The following is a 16,367-nucleotide window of genomic DNA, read 5'->3' as shown; positions in this document are numbered from 1 at the left end:
AATTATATAATCCAACCATAGAACGTTTACATAGGAAAATTAAATATAGTTATTATTAATTTATACCATGGGGCATGATTAATGTTTTTTCTGCCCCAAGACTTTATTTTTTTTCCTACTTTTCTCAAACATGTTTGGCATTTAGAAGTTTTAAAGTAATTTCCCCCTTTGGCTTCACCTGGGGTCTCTGCTGTCCCAGAACCTCCTCCTGACCTCAGTGTTGTGTTTTCATTTAAAATAGGGCATGTCTATAAATGTCAGCAATACGGAGCAATTAGAAGTTTGAAAAGGGCTGTAACATAAACCAGCATTATAGTGAAATGGATATTGCCTTAAGCTGCCTGCAATTCGCTTGCTGTTGGAAAGACAATATCCTGCCATTCTCCCATGGTGGCCTTCAATTGAACACATTTGGCTGAGGATTGACCCATTATTAAGATAAGTCTCTGCCTAGTTTGAAACAATGAAGAAACACAGAGAGTGAAGCCAGCAAATTGGGCTAGTAGTCAGCCAGCACTGGGCAGAAAATGTGACACCGAATTAGAGCTTAATAGCTGTCTGTGGTGCTATCTGTGAAATCCAATGCTGGCCTGGTTCCCCCTGAATTGGATGGTAGGTGCATGCTGTTTGGGCTTGCCCAAAGTTTTCAGGGTTTTGAAGGAATTGCTGTCTATATATTTAGGCATGTGTTTCGGTTATTTTCATTTTTAATACCACCATGAGCAGCAACAACAAAAGTCCAGCACTTCTGACATTAGCTTAATTTTATTCATTTTCATTTCCTCTGCTGCTAAGAATCCAGATCACAAACTGCTTTTTGCAGTTAGAAAATGGGATATGTTTTTAGACAAAGCATATCATATTGTTCCAATTTACCCACTTCCAAAGATGCTCGACCTTTGTGCACTCACAGTGCTTTCTTTTGCTAGCTTGAGGCCTTTTGACACACTGTCAGCTGGGCTCTGGCTCGCCCCATGTGACCTCAGAGCAAACTTTCCAACAAGATAAGGTTGCTGTTGAAAGTGTCTCTTGGGCTTGCAAACTTGGTCTTGCCTGTTCTGGTGTTTAGAGGGATAACAAAATGCAAAAGAGTACCAAGCTAACGTGTATTCTTTTCCAGACTCTATCTATCCTTTGTTGGGATTTTTTTTTTTAAGACCACATGAGATTTGGTGGTAAGGTAAGGAGAAAGTTTGGGAGACCTTCAAAATTGCCTATTCTTTTGCTGTTATGGTGAGTCATTTTAATTAAATGTATCTCTGGTGAGGTGTTTCCATGATCCTGCCTTTTAGTTCCTAACAACATTTCATCTCGTCAAACTCAGCTTTGTAAAACTCATATGCAAAGCTGAACTGAAATGAGGGAATGTAATTGAGTGGGAGGGAAACCTATATCACTGGTCTGCTTGTAAAAAATTGTTTCTGTGCTGGCTATGAGCTATAGTTTTGGCTGTCTTAGGAAAGACTTTTAAAAATCCTTGCTGTCAACAGGCTTTTGAGGTTTTCCAGACTTCAGGGAAAGTTAAATAGACCATGAAACATATAAGAAAGTATGCCCAGGCCATGAGAATTGGGAGAAACTAGAATGGTCCACAAAGAAAGTTGGCTGAATCTCTCTTGCTGGAAGTTTAGTAACATTTGGGGGCCTGCACCATTTTGCTTGAGATGGCTTAAGGGACATGGATGCTAGAGTGCCTAAAATAATTTAAATGCTAACTGTTTTTCTAGGCAAGTATGTGGATTAAACACCATTCCATGGTCAAGGTCACCACTTTATTCCAGATTCAATGTAAATGCTTTGTCTTCACTTTCTTGGAATGTTTTTCTGTATAACTACATACAATTGTTTCTGAACAGATCTATAATGCTCTTCTATAGTGAGTACAGTATTTCTACTTCTCACTAAATGAAGAAATTGACTTCAGAGGCAACTGGAATGATACTTATGACAGACTTCATAAACCGAGATAGTTCCTGAAACATTGAGACCATAGAAATCACTAAAACACTAAAATTAGAATCACCCAATTTACATTGTTTTCATTATAAACCTAGTTCTCAGTATTCTTAGTTACCTTTTTACATATGCCTTGTCAACTACAACTTCCACATGACAACCAGTCTAAAATTTTCTGTAACATTTGCAAACTCTCTAACCCACCTTTGCTTTCCTCCCCTTAATCAACAGCCTCACTCTTATGGATGAAGAATATAGAATACACTCAGAACTTCCTCAAAATTTTGGCTCCAAAACAATCTATATCTCCATCCATCATTTCTTCCTCTCAAAAGAAAGGTAGATTTCACCTCTGATAATTTACAAGTAAACTTCCACTTGGGTATTTGCTTCTTTCCAATTCTTAGGTCTTGTTCATCAATGGCTTCCTCTTCTCCTTACATGGTTAGAAGGATATGTGAATTCTTCTTACTTCACATCCTTGCCAAACTTGGTACTTTTGGTGTTTTCAAGTTTTAGTCATTTTGGTACGTAGTCATTATCTCATTGTATTTTCAATTTGCATTTTCCTGACTACTAGTAAAGTTAAACACATTAACAATGTCTATTGGTCACTTGGATGTTATCTTTTTGAAGTACATGTTCTTTGAAGTAACTTTCTTTTCTCTGACATTCCAAACGTTATATGTAGTCCTTACCATTGTTTGCTCTATACTCTTTTGTATCTTATGCACCTTATGCTGTTATTCTGGGTGTTCTTTTCCTGATCTTTCTTTCAGGCTATTAATTTTCTCTTTAATTGTGTTAATCTGTTGGCAAAGCCACCTATTAAATTCTTAATTTTGTTTATTGAGTTTCAGAGTTTTAGAGTTTCTGTCTGGATGCTTTTAATATTTTCAAATTCTTTAATCAATTTTTTATTCTGTCTTTTATCTCCTTGGACAGCATTTGAAGTTATTTTAAAATCTCTATCCATGAGTACCAATTTCTGAAGGCCCTGTGGATCTTTTTCTGTTGTTTGCTTTTTCTTTTTTATTGCTGTTTTGCTTTTGCTCATGTTGCCTTGTCTTCTAGTATGACTGGTTATTTTTGATTATGTGGAGGATCTCAGATTTAAGTATTTTGTAGATATAACCTGAAGGCTAGAATGATGTTATCATATCACAAAAAAGATCTAAATTTGCATGTGTTTTTGCTAGGAGCTTATGCTCTGGAGGATGCCTGGTGATACTAAGGGTGATACACCATTAATAAATTTCTTTAATCTAATTTAAAAGACAGGTGATTCAGAGAAACTGCAGTGCTCTGAGAAGAATGGTCAATTTTTGGTTTACTTTTATACCTAGACGGCAGCTTTGTAAGGTCCCAGTCTAAAGTGTAAAGGATTTACTGAAGCCATTTCCCTTGGTAGACTCTGGACTCAACTTTAGTTCTCTTAGACCTGTGAGGCTGTCAAAAGCACAGCCCAAACTCTCAAAAGCTTTCTTTGTAATTGTCAAACTTTCCCAGGATAAAGTAACCCTAAATTCTGTGCTTACCCTCATGGGCCTCTCTCCTTATTTTAGATCCTTTACTATTATGTTGGTTCTCTAATTTATTTAAGGATGTGAGTCTTTAGTTTTTAAAATATTTTATCTAGATTTTCCAATTGTTTTCAGTGGGAGACAAATCGTTTCATCTTCCATTAGTGGGAATATCTTACTGTTATCTTACTGCTTTTGATATTGCTATTTCTTGGTTTTATCATCTAAAAATTTCTTGGAAGAGGCTCCATAGCTCAGGGGTTAGAGCACTGGTCTTGTAAAAATTTCTTGGAAGGCTCCTTTTCTTCTGCACTGACTCTGTGCCTCTCTGGAACTATGTGCATGGCCTTCATGTTAAAATCTTTCTGAGTCTTTTCATCTAGTCACAGGCTTTCAATTACCAGACCAACTATATGGAGCCCAAATCTGTATCTTTGTCCAGATTTCTTTCTTTTGAGGGAAACACTCTATCTCCAGTAGCCCAACATACATGTCCACCTAAATAATTTGAAGACAACTCAGTCTTTAGTGAGTAAATCAACATTTTTATTAGGCCTATTCCTATCCCTGTCTAGGACTTAATCATACTGCTATATTACTTAATTTTTGGATAGGATCATCAACAAATGCTATCATCTCTTAATAATATTACCACTTTTCCACATTTGGATCCTCTCTTATTCTTTCCCTGACTTTCTGCTCCCAATCTAATTAATCATTGATCATATTGATTTTTCTTCCTAAGACTTCTCTAGACATCCACCTTTTTTTTTTTTAAACTTTAGAGACATATAGGTCATTTCCTCTGACAACAGTGATGCTTCACTGTTTAGTGAATGATCTAAGGTAAATTACTTAATAATTCTGTGTTTCTGTTTCATTATCTGCAAAATAAGCATGATAAAAATAATTAAAAAATAAAGTAGATTACATACATTGCCACAACTTTTCCTCCTCAATCTACCCTTCCCTTTGCAATGTAACTTTGCAGCATCTATCAGCAAGAGATGAGGTTGATTTTCCTATCTTGAAATCAGAGCTGGACTGTGACCTGCTTTGGTTAATAGAGTGAAGAAGATATTGTGTATACTAGGACTTAAAAGGCACTTAATGCTACTGGTCTCTGAAAACTTGCCCAACTATTATGTGAACAAGACTGAGCCAGTCTTCTGGGGAAAGAGACCCCATGTGGGATAGAGACAAACCTTCCTGACTGAGGCCATTATAGATCATAGCAACTGACTAAAGAGTATGTGTGATGCTAGCCAAGATCAGAACTGCCAGTTTAGAGAATTATGTGCTAAATAAATGATTGTTATTTTAAAGTACTATGTCTTGGGTTATTACCCAGAAAAAGTCAATTGATAACACTACTTCATAGGGTTATAGTGAAGATTAAATGAGTGAATATGTATAAAGTGCTTAAAACATTGTCTACTACACAGTAAGCATTATTAATTAATTTTATTAATTTATTAAGTAGGCTCCATGCCCAGTGTGGACCCCAAGATGGGGCCTGAACTCACGACCCTGAGATCAAGACCTGAGCTGAGATCAAGTGTTGAATGCTTAACCAACTGAGACATCCACATGCCCCCACAGTAAGCATTATTTAAATGCTAGTTATTATTATTCTTTGCCTCTTTATCCCCACTGCTATGACTTTTGACTCTCATCACCTATTACTTATTAATTGTTTCTTTTGCTGCTAATCTTTTTCCCCTCAAGTCCATTCTCCACAATTGCCTCTTGAGTGCTCTTCTAAAATACAAGTTCAATCATATCCATTTCCTCTCTAAAACTGAACTGAACCTTTGATAGTTATATTTAAGTCCAAATTCTGTTTAGTTATTTAAAGCCTGTCCAATTTTATTTTTTTATATATTACCTTGATTCATTTATGTGTTTATCAATGTCTGTTATGTTATATTGATTACTAGTAAAATAACTAAAAGTAGGACAGAAAATATTTTTTACAGCATAAAGATAAATACTTTGTAGTTGAGTCAGTGTGGTGTTTGTGGTCAATTTGGTTAATACTGGATGGAAGATTCAGAATATAACAATAATCCCAACATTTATCACATTAAAATAAGATTTGCTTTATCACACATTTTCCATAAACTAATCCACCATAAAATGCTATCTGTAAATTGTTGCTGTTAGATTTATTTGCACTATAAATATAACACCTAGTTCATCAGCATGGTTGGTGATGAAATGTTCTACTTCAGGAGTTTCCAGATGCAGCTCCCCTCATTGATACCAGATTGTTACATAAGATAAAAGCTGGGGAGTTTAAAAAAAAAAGAATATTCCAGTGCCATCCAAAACTACTGAATATGAATTTCTATTGGTACAATTAAGGAATCTGTGTGATTTCAGAGAATTTTTGGCTCATAGATCTCTGTTATAGCTAAGGAAAATTTTTAGTTATTTTGGAGTTAATTGAAAACTAGGGCACAAGAAGCTTAAAGAATATATGAGACTGGAATATATACGGGACTTGAATTCTCTTTCAAGAATGAGAACTTGTATGTTGATTTTTTTTGTATTTTACCAACTGTAGATATGATACTTGTTAATTAACCATAGTACTATTTGTTAGAAGAGTAGTAGAAGCACAATGTTTTCCATAGTGAATTTTATTTTGATTGAACTAAGCAAGATTTTGAATATGCTTTCTGATTTTTTTAAAATTTGGATTCCTTTTAGAAATTCATAGTTGATAAAATTAGAAGTGTTCTGGACCCTGTATAGGCCAAGGCTAAAATTTTGACTCTAACTCAGTTCTTTCATATTTTACATGGAGATATTAAAAGTGCCCAATGGGGAGGGGGTGCCAATTTGTTGATAGAGGAAGATCCTGAACTCACCTCCTCTAACAGACATCAAATTCAAAGCTACGTGTAGATCATTTCCCTCTGAAAAAGATCTGAAAACTAGATGAACTGCTCTACACAACAAAGGCTAAAAGGGCCACATTGTGATGGGTAGGAGAAGCAGAGACATGGTCTCACAAAAAATCCCAATCACCATGTAGCAATACACAATAGAGAGGGATTTCACCAACAGGTACTTCTCCTGGTGGAGTGAAAGTTGAATACCCCAGATCAGGCACCCTGGCCACAGGGATCTGCCTGTTACGCTCATCCAAAAAGATGAGCTGCCAGATTGTCATTGGAAGATCAATGGGACTGATGTCCAGGGGTCCCAAAGTGGTATAGGAAACTGGAATTCTCTTCTTGGAAGATTCATGTGTGGTCTTACTCACCCCAAGACCCAGAAAAAACAGCACTTTGAAAAGTGCCTGGAAGGTGATTCTTTTGCTAATCAGGGGGCATTGACTAAAGGGATGGTGGACATTGGAGATGTTCCCTGGAGATAGAGTCACTGGTGGATGCCATTTTTACATTCTCCACATAGTTTGTTAAGACAAGTGGGCAAGCTTGGACACAGTGCCTTCCACTGCCTTGCTGGGATGGGCAAAGGTGAGCAGTGGTGGCACTTGCTGAGACCAGAGAGCATGGGTGGTTGCAATGTTTCTCTGCTCCCTGGTTTGGGTGGACAAGTGCAAATGGTCATGAGGTTCTTCCACTCCCTAGCTAAGTCTGTGAGAATGGGTGGTTGCAAAACTCCTTGGGCCCCTGGCTGGGGCTGGCAAGTGCAAGCAGTCATGATATTCTTCCATTTCCAGCCTAAACCTGGCATACATGCGCACATAAGGCATTCTCCCACTGAATTGCTAAAGCCCATGGGCATGCACAGAAAAGACATTTTCCTGATGCCCTTTTGAAGCTGGTGAACATATCTCAGCTGCCTTGCTAAAGCCAGTGGGAGTACATGATCAACACAGGGGACATCTCTTGATTGCTTGGCTCTGGTTGCCAAGAGGGCTGGCATTCTAGAGCTCCACAGTACTAAAAAAATTAGAAAGACAGCTCTTGGCAGGCTACCACTCCCAGGGCACTGCAAAAATATCAGACTAAAACACAACCCAAGTTTTCTTATGAAAAAGACCTATTTACTTAGCCTGGAGCTTTGGCCTGAGGAACAGGGTTCAGATTTCCCACATATCTAAAACCTAGGGAGGTGCTCCTGGAAAACAAGCAGGGACACACCATCCTTGTATACTTCCTTGGCCTCAATACAGATTGATGACACTTACTAGAAAAGAGCTCCAATTTTTTGCAACAGTTCTCCAGGGGATACCTTCAACTCTTCTGATCTAGAGGCCAGCAGGGATTATGATTGTGGACCATGAGACTAAATATATTTACATACTTTAAACACTGCTGCTTGAGGATCTGACTTCCAATCATTCTGAATCTAGGTGCTAAATAAGAATCTCCCCTTTGGATCACTGACAAGTCTTGACACTTCCCAACAATGGGGGCATGTCTGGGCTCTGTGCTGACCTGGGTGTGTGGGGGGGGGGGGGCGGGCAGGTGCAGCAAGAATACTCTACCTGTCAAGATTATCATTCAGATTTGAAGGAGAGATAACAAGTTTTCCAGTTAAGCAAAAGCTAAAGAAGTGCCTCACTACTAAAGTGGTCTTACAAGAAATATTAAAGGGATTTTTTTAAGCTGAAAAGAAATGGCATTAATTAATATCAAGAAAACACACAAGTAAAAAATCTCATTGGAAAATGTAAATATATAGTAAAGATAGTGGATCAATCACTTATAAAGCTACTAAGAAGTTTAAAAGAAAAAAGTAGTAAAGTTAACTAAAATTAAAATAATTAGTTAAAGGGTACATAAAATAAAAGATGTAAAAAGTGACATCAGAAATATAAAATGGGGGTGAGGAAATAAATATGTAGAGTTTTGGAATGTGTTTAAAGTTAAGTTGCTATTAACTTAAAATAGAATCTAAAGAATCTAAACATAACACTAAAGGAATTCATCAAACCAAAATGAAAGAGAGAAACAGACAAAAGGAACTACCAAAACCGCCAGAAAACAACAAAATGGCCATAAGTACATATCTATCAATAATTACTTTAAATGTAAATGGACCAAATAATCCAATTAAAGACATAGAAAGGATGAATGGATTTAAAAAAAAAAAAAAAGACATATCTATATGCTGCTTACAAGAGACTCACTTCAGAAATAAGGGCACACACAGACTGGAAGTGAAGGAATGGAAAAAGATATTACATGTAAGTTGAAACAAAGAGAAAGCTGACAGAGTTATGCTTATGTAAGACAAAATAGATGTTAAAACAAAGATTGTAATAAAAGACAAAGAGGGGCACTATGTAATGATAGAAGAGTCAATCCAACAAAAACATAACATTTATAAATATATATGCACCCAACATAGGGGCACCAAAATATAAAAGCAAATATTATGATATCTAAAGGGAAAAATTGATAGTAATATAATAATAGTAGGGACTTTTAACACCCTACTTAGATCAATAGGTCATCCAGACAGAAAATCAATGAGAAAAAATTGGCCTTAAATGACACATTAGCCCAGATGGACTTAATATATACAGAACATTCTATTCAAAAACAGCAAAATACACATTTTTCTCAAGTGTACATGGAACAGATCACACAAAACAAGTCTCAATAAATTAAAGATTATTGAAATCATATCAAGCATCTTTTCTGACCCACAATGGTATGAAACTAGGAATCAATAACAAGAAGAAAATTGGAAAAACTACAAATACATGGAGATTAAGCAACATGTTACTGAAAAACTACTGAGTCATAGAAAAAAATCAAAGGAGAAATTAAAAAAATACCTATAGACAAATGAAAACAGAAATATGACATACCAAAATCTATGGGATGCAGCAAAAGTGGTTTTAAAAGGGGAATTCATAGCAATATAGGCTTACCTCAAGAACAAAAGAATTCTCAAATAAACAATTTAAATTCACACCCATTGAAACTAAAATAAGAAAAATAAACAAAGTCCAAAGTTAATAGAAAAAAGAAAATAAACATTGGAGCAGAAATAAATGAAATAGAGAAGAAGTAAAAAGATAACAGAGAAGATCAATAAAACTAAGAGCTGGTTCTTCAAAAAGATAAACAAAATTGACTAACCTTTAGCTAGACTGACCAAGAGAAAAAGAGATCAAGTAAATAAAATCCGAAATGAAAGAAGAGTAGTTAAAAATAATGGCAGGGGCGCCTGGGTGGCTCAGTCAGTTAGGTGGCTGCCTTCGGCTCAGGTCATGATCCCAGGGTCCTGGGATCGAGCTCCGCATTGGGCTCCCTGCTCAGTGGAGAGCCTGGTTGTCCCTCTCCCTCTGCCTGCTGCTCTGCCTACTTGTGCTCTCTCTCTCTTTGTCAAATAAATGAATAAAATCTTAAAAAAAAATAATGCCAAAGAAATACACATGATCATAAGAGACTACTATTAACAAGTATATGCCAATAAATTGGACAACCTAGAAGAAATGGATAAATTTCTGGAGATTTAAAATCTTCAAAGACAGTAAAATCTGAATAGACCAATTATTAGTAAGGAGATTGAATCAGTAATCAAAACCTCAGAACAAACAAAAGTCCAAGACCAGAAGGCTTCACTGATGAATTCTACCAAACATTAAAAGAAGCTTTTAATATCTATCCTTCTCAAACTCTTCCAAAATATTGAGAAGAAGGGAAAGCTCCCAAACAATTTTTAGGAGGCCACAATTAGGCTGATACCAAAACCAGACAAAGACACCACACACAAAAAAGTAACAGGCCAATATACCTGGTGAATATAGATGCAAAAATTCTCAACAAAATATTAGCAAACCAAATTCAAAAATACATTAAAAAGATCATATACCATGATCAAGTGGGATTTATTCCAGGGATGCAAGGATGATTCAACACCTGCAAATCAATTAACATGATACACTATGTTAACACAATGAAATATTAAAATCATATTATCACCTCAATAGATGCAGAAAAAGCATTTGATAAAATTCAACATCCATTTTTGATAAAAACTCTCCACAAAGTGGGTATAAAAGGAGTATACCTCAACATAATAGAAGCCATATATAACAAACCCACAGCTAACATCATACTTAATGATGACAAGCTGAAAATATTTCCTCTAAGATCAGGAATAAGACAAGGATGCCACTCTTGCCACTTTTATTCAACATAGTACTGGAAGTCCTTGCCAGAGCAATTAGGCAAGAAAAAGAAATAAAAGGCATCTGGATTGGAAAGAAAGAAGTAAAACTGTCGGGGCACCTGGGTGGCTCAGTTGGTTAAGCGACTGCCTTCGGCTCAGGTCATGATCCTGGAGTCCCGGGATCGAGTCCCACATCAGGCTCCCTGCTCAGCAGGGAGTCTGCTTCTCCCTCTGACCCTCCTCCCTCTCATGCTCTCTGCAAATAAAATCTTAAAAAAAAAATAAGTAAAACTGTCACTATTTGTAGATGACATTATATTATACATTGAAAACTCTAAAGGCTCTATCAAAACTGTTAGAACTTATAAATGAATTCAGCCATCAAAAGAATGAATTCTTGTCATTTGCAACTAGAGTGAAATAAGTCAGTCAGAGAAAGAAAAATACCATTGATTTCACTCATATGTGGAATTTAAGAAACAAAAGAAACAGATGAACATAGGGGTAGGGAAGGAAAAATAAAATAAGTAAAAACAGAGAGGAAGGCAAGCCATAAGAGACTATTAACTATAAGGAACAAACTGAGGGTTGCTGGAGGGGAGGTGGATGGGGGGGGTGGGCTAAATGGGTGATAGACATTAAGGAGGGCACTTGTTTTGATGAGCACTGAGTGTTATATGTAAGTGATCAATCACTAAATTCTACTCCAAAACCAATACTAAACTATATGTTTGAATATAGTATATATGTATGAATTTAAATTAAAAAAAAAACACAAAAAGTAATTTATACCCTAGATCACCCCTACTAGGAACAACAGTTGATTTGCTTTAGCTTGGTTTTCTCTGTTAGTATAATAATCGTGAAATTCTCTTAGCAAACACCTACTTATATACCATTTTTTTCTTTAATTGAATACTGTTGAGAAGTGCATAGGATATGTTTTAGTTCAAGATCAGAGGATCTATTTCCATACAGCAACTTATATATATAGAATTGGGCTTGAGAATTTTAAAATGAGATAATCGTGCGTTTTTGCTTTCTTATATTAAAGTATCAGGTATAAAATAAAGATGAGAGGAAAGCAACTTATAATCATATAGCCTTTCCCTTTTGTAGAGGTAGCATTTTTAAAGTTTACAAAGCCCTTCTCCTTACATCATCAGGATGAACCTAAGAATAATGTACAAATAGCATATATGTCAAATTATGATAGAGAGCTTAATGCTACATTAAGTGCAAGAGAAGTAGATGATGCTGAATATTGCATATTAAAGCTCATGATTTCTTGAAGATTTCTGGTCCTCATTGGAGAGGACAATGGTAATTTAAAAAAAAAAAACTTAGGTACAGTGGTTGTGGGAGTAGTAATCTGAGATTTTGTGCCTTGAATATTTTTCTTTCTTTGGATACATAAAGTAGCAGAGCATGACTCCATGTGGGTTGGTTCCACTTTGTGTTTTGGCTTTTGTATTTCAAAATGGAATAGTTTTCCTTGGCAGACTCTGCAGTAGAGTAAGTCTAGTGTAGGTGGAGTGCATATGTATTTTTTTTTTTTAAAGGAGAATAGGGATTTGCACAGTGACCCAGATGTGTGCTCTCTGAACTCCAACTGTCTGTGTTCAAATATGCAATGTGAAGTGAACAGGATTTAAAGAGACCCTTTGGATACCTTGAGGGTATTTCTTGCACAGTGTTTTGGCAGCATGCTCTTCTAGCTGAATTAGATTTATTGCTGAAGCACTAAATCTTCATTGTATGTGACAACCTTACTCCCCTGCCGTCCTGGTCCCTTTCCATTCACAGTCTTTTTTTTTTTTATTCCAACATCTTTTTCTTCCCTTTCCCTAGCCCCCAAATCCCAAAATATTCTACATTCCAGTCTATCTGAGAGTTAAAATTGCATTAAATTTCTGAATGTGTCATTCACAGATGTCAGAAAGTAGAAAGAATGGTAAAGGTTAAAGGCGTCTCATCCAATCCATCAGTATTTAGCCAGGAGTGCACTGGAGCTTTTAAAAGTGATCTATATGGCGAGATGCCTGACATAACTCTATCAATGCGAAGCAGTCATAAACATTCTGGCTAGGCGTAGTTACAGGTGAGTATTGAAAAAGAATACTATCTCAGGTGTGAGGTCCTGAAGCTGTCACTTATCTATCCAGCACTGTAGGCCAGGGTAAAGAGTCAGTACACACATTCAGTGGACTTAATCTCCTGTTGAACTACTCTGGAATGTTTAATAACTTAAGAAAGACTAGACCAGATGCACTTTAGAATAATTGGATAAATTTATAAATATCAAGAAGGCTAATTTTAAAAATCCTGCCTGTATAGGTAATTCCACCCAGACCCAAATTGCTTATCAATTATCTGGCTTGTTTAAAAGTTGTGATATTGTGATATTGTTTGTCTGCTTACCACAGTAACAATAGATTTGAGGAATATCAATCATTATATATGAAGTTAGCAAATATACCTTGCCATACCTCATATAGGTACTGCATGAAAGTCATTTGTTCATTCACTCACTCACTCATTTATTCATTTAATAAATATTGAATACCTGATATATGCCAAACACTATGAGATGTATAATTGTGAACAAGACCAACAAAAGGTGCCCCTCTCAGTGAGCTTACATGAAGAGGTGAGATTCAGAGAAGTAGGCAATTGTAAATGCTGAAGAAGGATGACATGTAAAGTATAGTAGTACAAAGGGCTTGTAACTGAGCCTCTTGTGGGGAATGGGGGAGAGGAGTAGGGAACAGGAGGATGATGGTTAGACTGAAATCTGAATGGTTAGTAGAGTTAGCCATTTGAAATAGGTGGTGTCAAGTAAAGGCACATAAAAAGGATTAAAGGTGAGAATGGAAATGACTGACAGGAACTGAAAGCAGTTCTGTTTGTCTGGAGCATTTGGAGTAAGGAGAGAAGAGCAAGAGTTGAGGTACCCAAAGGAAACAGGGTGCTTGTAGATGTGAACTTGGTGAGGAACTTCTGTTGCACATCTACTGTTCATAGACCGTTATTTATGGAGCTTCCTGATTCCTACAGAAATGCACTTCACCTGCCCAGTGTGCTTTAAAACATTAAATGCTGTTTTCAGCTGCCACTGTGTTCAGCTTCTAGATACATGAAAGTGACAGAAGTAGGGAGACAAAGAAACAAGCAGTAAGTACATGTTTTCCTGTCCCATTGAAAATCTGTACATCTTCTTTTGCAGTTAAGAAAGAGGCAATGCCATTGCTACAAAAATGAAAAGATATTTATAAAAGCAAGTAACACATGAGGAACATAAATGACAAAACTAAACAAAAAACAAAGCTACCCTGGAAAAAGTTAAAATTTGGTTTAGCCTAAACCTAAAGCAACTAGGAAATTATGATTTAAAAAGAAAAATTAAATAGAAGAAATCATTCCATAACAAGTATCTCACCATGCTCTAGACTTCTTTGGAGAGTACTGTGGTTCCTGTCGTGAGAAGTAATCCAACCAGATGGCAGTACTTCCACTAACCCATGTTATTGTGGTGGGGTTCCTACAGATGCAGAATATTATTTATTCATGATGCTGAAACATGACTTTGCATTCTTCCGGGGGCTAAGTTCACTTTAAGTGAATTTAATAGTGGATTTGGGGACAAGTGCTGCTCCGATCACTCAAGGTCACCTTCCGCTGAAGTCCGATTCCTTTCCCTGATATCAGTGGCAGTTGTGTGTAAGAATTTGGCCCACTGTCCTAAAGATTACCCAGTTTGTTGGGGTCTTTGGAGTCCAGTCTTAACCCAGAACCTCAACACAGCTGAATTTTAGACGGCAGGTGCAATTTCCCAAGAACATAGGTCAACAAGCTTTCCAGGTGTTAAATATATACACATTGTAATATACACCTTAGAACTCTAATTGACATAATTTCTGCTAAATTCTTCTTCGTGGTCGGTGGTTTGTTGAAACTTTTCTTGGTGTGTTCTTTTATAAATGAGAACAGGTTCGTTACTTTAAATTTGGCTAATATACAAATATGATAAACTCATTTTTAAAAAAGCCTCCAAAATTTTCCCAGGTATGTTTTCAGTGTAGACATAATGAATCTTACTTGCAATAATTTCTTATTTGCCAAAGACTTCTTTCACAAAACACACTGGGTAAAATGGCCATGTATCTACAAAAGAAAGTAAAGAGCACATCCAACTTCATGCAGTTTATAAGATATGCTGAATGATGCAGTTTTCTTTACAATTTCTTCCAATCCTTTAAAAACTACTTGACATGTCATCTTTGTCATGAACTCTTTTCCGAATTTTGTAAGTCAGATTTGATACTGATTTTATTTCAGTCTCTTACTACTATCTTAAACCTCTCTTCATATTTTGTCTTGTATGTACTTGTGAACTCTGTTAACTTTAAAGATAATTAGTATTAGAGACCCTGCATTATGTTTTAAGTACCCTACATTGTATAGGTGGGTACCTCTTCTATAATATGCCCTAGAGGAAATAGTGTGATATACTGGAAAAAAGGAAAGGGAGGGCTTTGGAGTCAGACACACCATGGCTTGATTCCTGTATTTGCAGTTCCTGAGCTAAATGGCTATGGGAAACATACTTAAACTTTCTGTTCCTCAGTTTTCTCACTTCTAAAATAAGAACATTAACACATACTGTGCAAGTCTGTGCACTTAGAAGGCACTAAATAATTGCTACCTTCTTTCTATGCTTGAGTAGAATTTCAATTTTTTTTAAAGATTTTATTTATTTATTTGACAGAGAGAGACACAGTGAGAGAGGGAACACAAGCAGGGGGGTGGGAGAGGGAGCCTGATGCGGGGCTCGATCCCAGGACCCTGGGACCACGACCTGAACCGAAGGCAGACACCCGACGACTGAGCCACCCAGGTGCCCTAGAATTTCAATTTTTAGTTCAATAGAAGTATCTTGTGTTTTCCAAGGTATATGTTTTCCTTGTACACATATTAATTTAGAGATACAATAACTTTTCCAGTTATTATAGCCAAGTAGTTTAATTTACCTCTAAAAGTTATAGTATCTGAAAGAACAGCCCTGCCTAACATTTAATGTACAGTGAGGTGTGCTTAAAGATACTTATAACCTTTTTCTTTATGCCTGTGGAGGTCCCCTGTGTCATGAAATGGAGTGTTGTTAGAAACAGTGAGAAGTTAATGAATCAACAACAGCCCAGTGGGCTGTTATTTACAGTAACATTACAGAGATGATTTATGCCCATGAGGTTCTGAGGTGCCAAGGGAACTGAGATTGTAAATTAATGTAGATTTAGCTTGTTGCACAGGACGTGCCGGTGGCCTTTGTTTTCTATTTTGAGGCACAACAAAGGACAGAGGGATGACGTACTAGCCCAGACACCAGCTAAGCTCACATTACATTTCACACTCTGGCCCATCTTCTCATTTCTTGATTGTGTGAAGAACATTTGCTATTTTATTTTCATGTTGTGATACCTGTAGCCTCCTCCTGCAGCCCCATGACTGATTCTAAATGACTGAGGACCTCCCACCCTATTTCTTTCCAGGTCTAAAGGCACCTGCTGCCATTGCATAACAGACTCAATAATGTGTTCTCATCATGGTGATCAGCAAGTGCCTCTGTCAGTTGTCCTTAAAAGTCACCAGAAGCATTTATGCAGATTACATGCACAGTCAGGGTGACTTCTGAATGGGCAAATGTCAAAATCATTGCAGAAAGTCACTAATCTGATAAAATTCAATGGGGTTGCAGAATGTTTGTGTTTCTGAACTTGT

At 36.6% G+C, this 16,367-nt stretch overlaps 1 long non-coding RNA gene across 5 annotated transcripts in view; it reads left to right on the top strand.

The window, feature by feature from the left end:
- The first annotated feature begins 1,007 nt into the window (after nt 1–1,007).
- The window catches only part of LOC123836583 (uncharacterized), a 104,069-nt gene continuing 88,709 nt past the window's right edge, over nt 1,008–16,367 (top strand). For all 5 annotated transcript variants that reach the window (XR_008505380.2, XR_008505381.2, XR_008505382.2 and 2 more), the window contains exons 1-2: nt 1,008–1,180; nt 4,960–5,080. This is a non-coding gene — a long non-coding RNA (uncharacterized LOC123836583). The remainder of the gene's footprint in view (nt 1,181–4,959; nt 5,081–16,367) is intronic.

This window comes from Mirounga angustirostris, unplaced genomic scaffold (genome assembly GCF_029215605.1).
Source record: "Mirounga angustirostris isolate CCGP_5_RB_7025 unplaced genomic scaffold, mMirAng1.0.hap1 SCAF_8, whole genome shotgun sequence".
Classification (NCBI taxonomy): domain Eukaryota; kingdom Metazoa; phylum Chordata; class Mammalia; order Carnivora; family Phocidae; genus Mirounga; species Mirounga angustirostris.
This window is presented reverse-complemented; position numbering and strand designations above follow the sequence as displayed.